At 47.9% G+C, this 7,066-nt stretch overlaps 1 protein-coding gene and 1 long non-coding RNA gene across 6 annotated transcripts in view; one reads left to right on the top strand and one right to left on the bottom strand.

Moving 5' to 3' along the window:
* Positions 1-709, bottom strand: part of PHF6 (PHD finger protein 6) — a 25,819-nt gene extending 25,110 nt beyond the window's left edge. The window contains exon 1 of one of the 5 annotated variants that reach the window (XM_021406007.1): positions 618-709. The gene's annotated coding sequence lies outside the window, so the exon portion shown is untranslated. Of the gene's footprint in view, positions 1-171; positions 382-617 lie in introns of those variants that run through there. The other 4 variants (XM_021406006.1, XM_021406004.1, XM_021406003.1 and 1 more) reach the window with 4 other exon arrangements.
* LOC110403141 lies at positions 854-6,190 on the top strand. Its single transcript, XR_002441525.1, has 2 exons — positions 854-1,552; positions 5,609-6,190. It is a non-coding gene; the product is annotated as an uncharacterized LOC110403141 (long non-coding RNA).

Raw genomic sequence — 7,066 nt, 5'->3', positions numbered from 1 at the left:
CGGTGGGGCGGGCGGTTGGGGCGGGCTCCCCGGGCGGAGGAACGGGACCGGGGGCGCCGTGCGTGACCCGGGGCGCGCAGCAAAGCGGCGGTAAGGGGCGAGAAGGCGTTGGGCGCTCGGTCGGTGCCCCAGTCAGTCAATCAGTCCCTCGGTCAGTCAGCAGTCACTCACCCGTGCGGCGGGTGGGGCGGCGGGGAGAGGAGCCGCTCGGGCACACCCCCACCCCCCGTCACCACCGGTCTCTCACGGCCGCTTGCTCGCCGGGACCGTCCCTTTCATTCGGGGCAGGGGACGCTACGCTGCGCCGCCGCCGCCGCCGCCGAGCGCAAGCACGCACGCACGCACGCACGCACGAGCGGACGGACGCACGCACGCACGCACGGCGCGCTCGAGCTGCGACGCCGCGACGCTGCGGGGCGGTGCCCGATTGGCGCGCGAGGAGGCGCGGCGGGAGCACGCCGGCTTCCTGCGCACGCGCACCGCCGAACGCCTACTGTTCCCCCCCCCCACCCCGCACCGCACCCCCACACCCCGCTCCTCCGCGAGGCCCGGAGCCGAGGGTGCCTGGAAACGGAAGGGGGCGTGACGGTAGCGCTCTGCGCGTGCGCAGCTCTCACCGGCGGCCGTTGGAAGCTGAGGGGGCCGGCTCGCGGCGCCGCGCAGGCGCAGTGCTTCGTGGGCGCGCGGCAAGCGGCGTGCGCGTGCGCAGAGACGAGGGGGGCGGGAGGCCGCGCTGCGGCAGCGCGCTAAGGGATGGCGCATGCGCGCAGCTGGTGGCTTTGCTCTGGGGTGCTGCGCTTTGGGGTCGCTGTCCCTCGGCCCGCTCTCGCTGGGTGACCGCTGGCCGGGACCCAGTGCGCACACACGGAGAGGAGAGCGGGGGCTGGCTCCCCTCAGGCACCGGGAGCACGGTGTAGGCGGGCTTGGTCCATCTGCCGCGTGTCAGGCAGTCTGGAGGCCTGTTAGGAGCGCTTCACAGGGATGTACAGTGATGAGCAGCGAGTGTACGCTGCAGCTTAACTGCACAGTGTGTGTGTGTGCACATGCCTTACACAGCTGGGCCTGTTCTTCCCAAAAGCAATAAGTAGCGAAAATGGCACTTTTGTCATGAAGCAGTCCTTGTATTTGATGTGCAGATCTAATCAGCGTTACGCTGTGGTGAGAGACTCAAATACAGTTGAGATATTTGAGGTACTGCTAGTTTGCATCATTGTACATGCTTCTATGATTACAGAAATTCTTATTTTGCTCCTACTATATTGCATTCTTTATTATTTAAGTTGTCTCCTCGTTCAGTTCTAGAGAACGTATGCACTGCATGTCTTGAGAAAAAGCTTTCTTTTCTCTTTAGTATTCCTTGATTTTGCAGGGAGTGTTAACTGAATATCAGCTGTGGAAAAAAAAAATAAGGCCACAAAGACAATTGTTTTGGCTTGGTGTTCTATTTTTTTGGCTGAGTATACTTTGTGAGTGTACTTCCTTTCCAGGGCAATGGTTCTTGTTTCCCTCTGGCATTATTTGTGTCCTTCTTTGGCTGAAGTGGCTTTGGAGGGTAAGTTTAAAACGTATGCACAACAACAAAGATAACTATGATCGCGGTTTGATGTGGCTCCTCTTGAAATACATGCTATGCAGCATGCTGCTATATAGCCCCGGCACCTGCAGCACTAAGCAGAAAAAGCTTGCTGTGGAGGACCCTGCTGATTTCATGCTTCAGTAGAAGTCTGAGAACCAAAGGTGTGGAGTGCATGGTGGAGGCAGAGGCTGTGTTTTGTATGGGTTATCAGATAGCAGCATTTAGCCCTATGTTATTTCTGATTTTCCAAGCACTAGTCTGTTTTCCCTTGTTTCTAAAGGGACTTAAAATTAACATAGCCAGTTGCTTTATTCTCTTGTAGCGCAGCATTTAAGAGCACGCTAGGGATGCTGTACCTCACATGAATACTGAATTCTGACATACTTAGTTTTACTGAGAGGCTCAGCAAGGCAAATGAATTAATGAGTTTTAGAAACTGCATATCCAGCTGCCTTAATGCTTTATCATCCTCATTTTTTACAGCCAGAAATTCCACAAATAACGGTCACGTGCAGCAGTATTACGGTTTTGTTTTTAATTACTAATGCCAGGTTATGACCGGCCAATCGATCGCAGTGGCCAAATGACAACATAAGGAGATTCTCACTCTGTTAAAATATTTTGACCACGTTGGCAAGGAGCCCAGCGGGCATTAACCACTACAGGAGCTTACAGAACTTCTTAGTGCCTTGTGTTTGGCAAGCTCATCACCCACAGACTCAATTATTTACTTTCTTCCATTTCAAGAGAACAAGAAATGTCATAATCAAGAATCTAAAAAGACTGAAATTACAAAATAGAGCTTGTCATTTGTTCACAGATACAGCATTAATCCAGTTGCATCGCAGACCTCAGACTTAGATAGAAACCATTCATCTTTCATCAAGGACGTGATCGGTTTTTTTGATTTTCCATAGCCCAGCTGTAGTGGAGTACATTTTACAGTGACTTCAGTGTGCTGCTTATTTTTATACTTAAAATGATGAGAAATAAAACCTCATTTATTTCCTACTGAGCAGTGCCTGATTAAAACAAAACCCAAACATTGCATGAGCTGTGAAAGAATGTACCGGAGGGAGCTATTTGAGAAAAGTCATTTTAGAAATGGGATGAATCCTTTAAAAATGTATCTTGAGTAGCTTTATTTCTGCTGCATGATATAAGCGTAGTCCAAACAAGTGTGGTAGGTCAAATCTTACCCCGTTCTGCAGTCTCGTTTTATGTACAGGATGTAACTGAAGCAGAACAAGGTGGGATGCTCAGCATCTTCAATGCTCACGGCTTCCAAAAGCTCCACCAAAACCCCTGCTACTTACTCAAATAGTCCTCATGTTCTTTGTATTTGGACAGTGCTTTATACCTTATCGCAAAGGGAATGTGTTTACAGGACAAGATTTCAAGCCTGCCAATGTTGCTTTAGCAGATCCAGAAAATATGATTGCGAGGGTTTGGGAGAGAAATCAAAGCAAAGCAAGAAAAGTGGTGATGAATGGAAGATGTCGTGGTAAAAGCGAATGCTGAATTGCCTAGCCGTCCTGCAGATAACATCACTTGTAGCTCACTAGGAAAAAAAAAAATATTTTATTGAAGGACCTTAAAACGTAATTCAAAAATGATGAGTAATATTGACCATACAGCTCAGCTGGTAGGCAAATATGAACTTCAAAGATCTGTGCTAAGGGAACTGGTATCCAACAAACTTTGAGTTCTACAGCCAAACACCACAGGCAGACAAATCTCTTCTGTGCTTTTACTATAAAACAGCAGCTCAGTTTTAACCCTGGAATAATTCTTAGCCAATATGTATTCATACAGAGCGTGTTGTAGTAGCATCCTGATATTTTGCTAAGTTATGTACTTATTTAAGATAAATAAATATTTTTAGATGTATACACAGAAATCTACACATTAATAACCAGATTTCTTACCCTAACTGCTGTGTCTGGTGGAGGCATGGATTACACAAATGACTGAGTTGGTCCTGCTGCCACAGAATTCACAAGCTGATTCTTAAGAGGAGATGAGCATTACAAACAAAACACATCTGAAGAGGATTAATACAAATCATACTTGTTTTGATTTATGATATAGTTAATTCAGACTATACTCTTGTTCTAAATACGCCACAGATGTTTGTGGTTCCAGTCAGTAACTGGGACGTACAAACTTGAGGCTAGCAATAAGATAAATGTAATGAACAGTGAAAGACATGAGAGCCAATGGTGTTCTAGTATTAAAAAAAAAACTCTGCAGAAGACACACTAACACAGAAGTAACTAATAATACTGTAATTTGAAGAACCATCCTTAAGTTTCTGAATTGAACCAGGGAGGTTCACCGGATGGATCTTGGAGCTATTGTCAGAGCTATTGTTTCAAGCCATCTGTGGCTTACAGAAAACATTTTGTATTCAATATATTGTTAAAACCATCAGCACTTCCTTAAAAATAAGTAAATTTTAGGCTGTAGACTTCAGTTTTCCATCTAGAAAGGGATTTCACAGCTACGGATTTAATACACTCTAGTGTTTTTTGAATTGCTGGAGCTGTCCAGAATATGATCTTTACAGCTGCCATACGAAGATACCTTAGAGCAGCCATTCCTGAGCTTTCTGGATGAACAAATACAGTTCACCTCATAATATGTTAGTGTTGGAGATGAGGGGTGTGCAAGTATGTAGTAACACAAGTGTGATTCAGGGCTGGCCAGACAGAATCTTTGTTAACTGTCATCCCAGTGACAGAATGCTCAGACAGCATCCTCTCCTCTGCTCTGCTGTTGTCTGCCAGGTGGTTGCAGATACCCAACCTAGATATGGTTTCAGAAACAAACAAACAAACAAATCCACCAAATACGTGAGGAAATACAATTGTTTTAACTACTGCAGTTCCAAGAAGGAATCAAATGGTAAATAGCGTGAAGAAATGGAGAGAGGGCTCTAGGTGGAGTCCGATGGGAGTGAGATGCCCCATATTACCTTAGCTCAGAAGTGGGGAGTTGGGAACAGCTGCAGACGTTAGCTTTCGGCTGAAAGGAATGTTCTTTTAGTTGGGATAAACTTGTTATCCAGGCCTCTCAAATGTTACATGGTAATGATTTTACAACCACATTAGGAATCCCTGTCTGATGGGTAGCTGCAAACACGGGCTGGTGGGTATGGCAGCGCCTTGAGGTCTGTCCTCTGGGAGGAGCTGCACTGGACGAGCAGAACTGGCAGATTGCTGGAGGGTGTGCTGTTAGAATAGCAGAACAGTCCGCAGTTTTGGTCAGACTCTCTCAAAAGCAGTAGGTACCCCGTGTATGGGATCTGGGAGGTGACTCTTGCACCTGCATAGTTAATATCCTTTGCCACAGAGAATTTATGTCCTTCCAACTCTCAGAGGAAGTGCAATTGCACCGTTGTCTGCATCTTTATCAACTGGAGGAAGTGGGAGGGTAGTTCTTAGTTAACCAGATCAGCATCCTGACCTGGGGTGGACCCTCAATGCTCCCAGCCGGGTGGGCGGGCATTTCATCAGGCTGTTTTTTCAAGTATGACAGGACAAGTTTGGGCTACACATCTGGCCAGTGTCGCTTGGAAACCTACCTGGCCACAGCAGGTAGCATCCCGAGAGCCCCACGCTCTCCTCTTGAGAAAGGCGAGAAGCCTGATGATTTGGAAAGGATCAGTGATCAACACTCCAGGATCTGTCACTCAGCCATGGGATGTGACTGACTTGTTGCCAGATCTTGTGACAGATGCTGCTGGCCTCGAGCTTCGCTGATATAACTCACCCTGCACAGCTCTCAATTACTTCACACTTCAGCGATGTTCTGTCTGAATGATGTGTAACGGCTAGACAGAAAAGCTGTAAGCAACACACATGCTCTGCCGTTGTGTTTTATGGCAACATCTATGGTTTTCTGAACTGAAATTACGGACTTTCCAGTGAATTATATCAGTGCTCCATAGGCTGTATGGGTTGCCATTAAGCACGCGGCCAACAGCGTGGAAGCATCTGAGCGTTGCTCAAAGCACTTTTCCATTTGCAGTACTTAGGAAGAGCTGTCAAACAATGATGTGCTGCCTCCAGATCCTTGTCTCGTCACAGGATAAAATTCAGGTGTCACAGGAACCACTGCCCAGCAAGAACCAGCGCCCTGATGGAGGAGCAGCGACGGCCTGCGACAAGGAGTGTCTGCGTGGTGGGTGATTTTACAGGGTTTTACAGTCCCACATAAACCGGGGAGAAGATTTGTTTCCATTTGTTTTAGCTTCAAGTCAAGCATGCTTCTAAATCATCAGCACCCAGACTGGATCTCTTTGGGAAGGGGGGAGGATTGGCAGCAAGGATGCTCACGGCCACAGCTTTGCTTCATGAAAGGGGTGATGAATGCTGAGCTGTGCAGAGCTCAGCTCTGTGCAGAGCAGCAGAGAAGACAAACCTCAAACACGGGGCAAGACAAAGGCCAGAGAAAGCTGCTTTGGCATCTGACCCGCCTGCTTTACTTGGTGCATCCCAAACCCTTCTGCAGTCTCTCTTCCCGCAGCCACATGCTCAGCTCTGGATTTGGCTGTGGTGCCGCTGGAAAAAAAATAAAAGGAAAAAATAAAACCCACCGCTTGTAAATCTATGCAGTTCATTTTCCTTTTATTTGCACTCGTTTTTCTTTCTCTTGATGCAACTCTTCCCAGCTGCAAGTTTGAACGTCTCATTCCCCTCTCCCTCTCCCCCAAAGTACTGCCTCTACTTATAAGGCACTTTGGTCGTACAGCTTCTTATAACTTGATTTTTTTTTTTTTTAGGCTAGCTATTGTTTAATTACTACTTTGAAGTCAATTTAGCAGGAAAAAATCCCTAGTTTAAGGTGGCTTTTTGCATCCCCACCAAGCTATTCAGCAGGGCATTCATCCAGGACACAAAACTGGGCTGCGGCATTAGGGGCTGAATGGATCACTCCAGTAGAGATTTAATTTCCATGAAATTCCTCCATGAAAATCCACTCACTCCTCTCAGATCTGACTGACGGGCAAAGTCTGGCCAATACCTTTGAACTGAGCCATGTTTAAATGCATCGCACTCCTCTTTGCCCCCCGTGTAAAGAAGTGTTGCAGGGCTCAAAGTGGAGATGTTAAAGCACGTCTCCGAGCGCAGGGGCGGGGGGAGCGGGGGCAGAACTTGGGGAGGGTACAGGAGCGAGCACCCAGCAGCCGCTGTGAGCCCTCAGAGAGCAGCGAGCTGGGTGAGGCACCTGCTCCAGGGGCACCTGCAGAAACCAGCAGGAAGTGGCTGCCTCCATCACAAGTGCCAGAGCCTCTGAGAGCATCGCGTGTTCTCTTCATGATCACATTCGGGGATGCACAGCTTCTCACTGCCCTGGGAGCCTGCACGGGGGAGCTGAACTTCCACCCCAAGCATGGATGAGGCCAGCGCTGGAGTCCAGGATTCTGATGCTGTCTTTTTCCTTTTTCTTTTTCTTTTTCTTTTTTTCTTTTTCTTTTTCTTTTTC

The sequence above is a fragment of the Numida meleagris genome, chromosome 8 (genome assembly GCF_002078875.1).
Source record: "Numida meleagris isolate 19003 breed g44 Domestic line chromosome 8, NumMel1.0, whole genome shotgun sequence".
Classification (NCBI taxonomy): domain Eukaryota; kingdom Metazoa; phylum Chordata; class Aves; order Galliformes; family Numididae; genus Numida; species Numida meleagris.
Note: the sequence above shows the minus strand (reverse complement) of the source record. Positions and strands in the feature narration are given on the sequence as shown.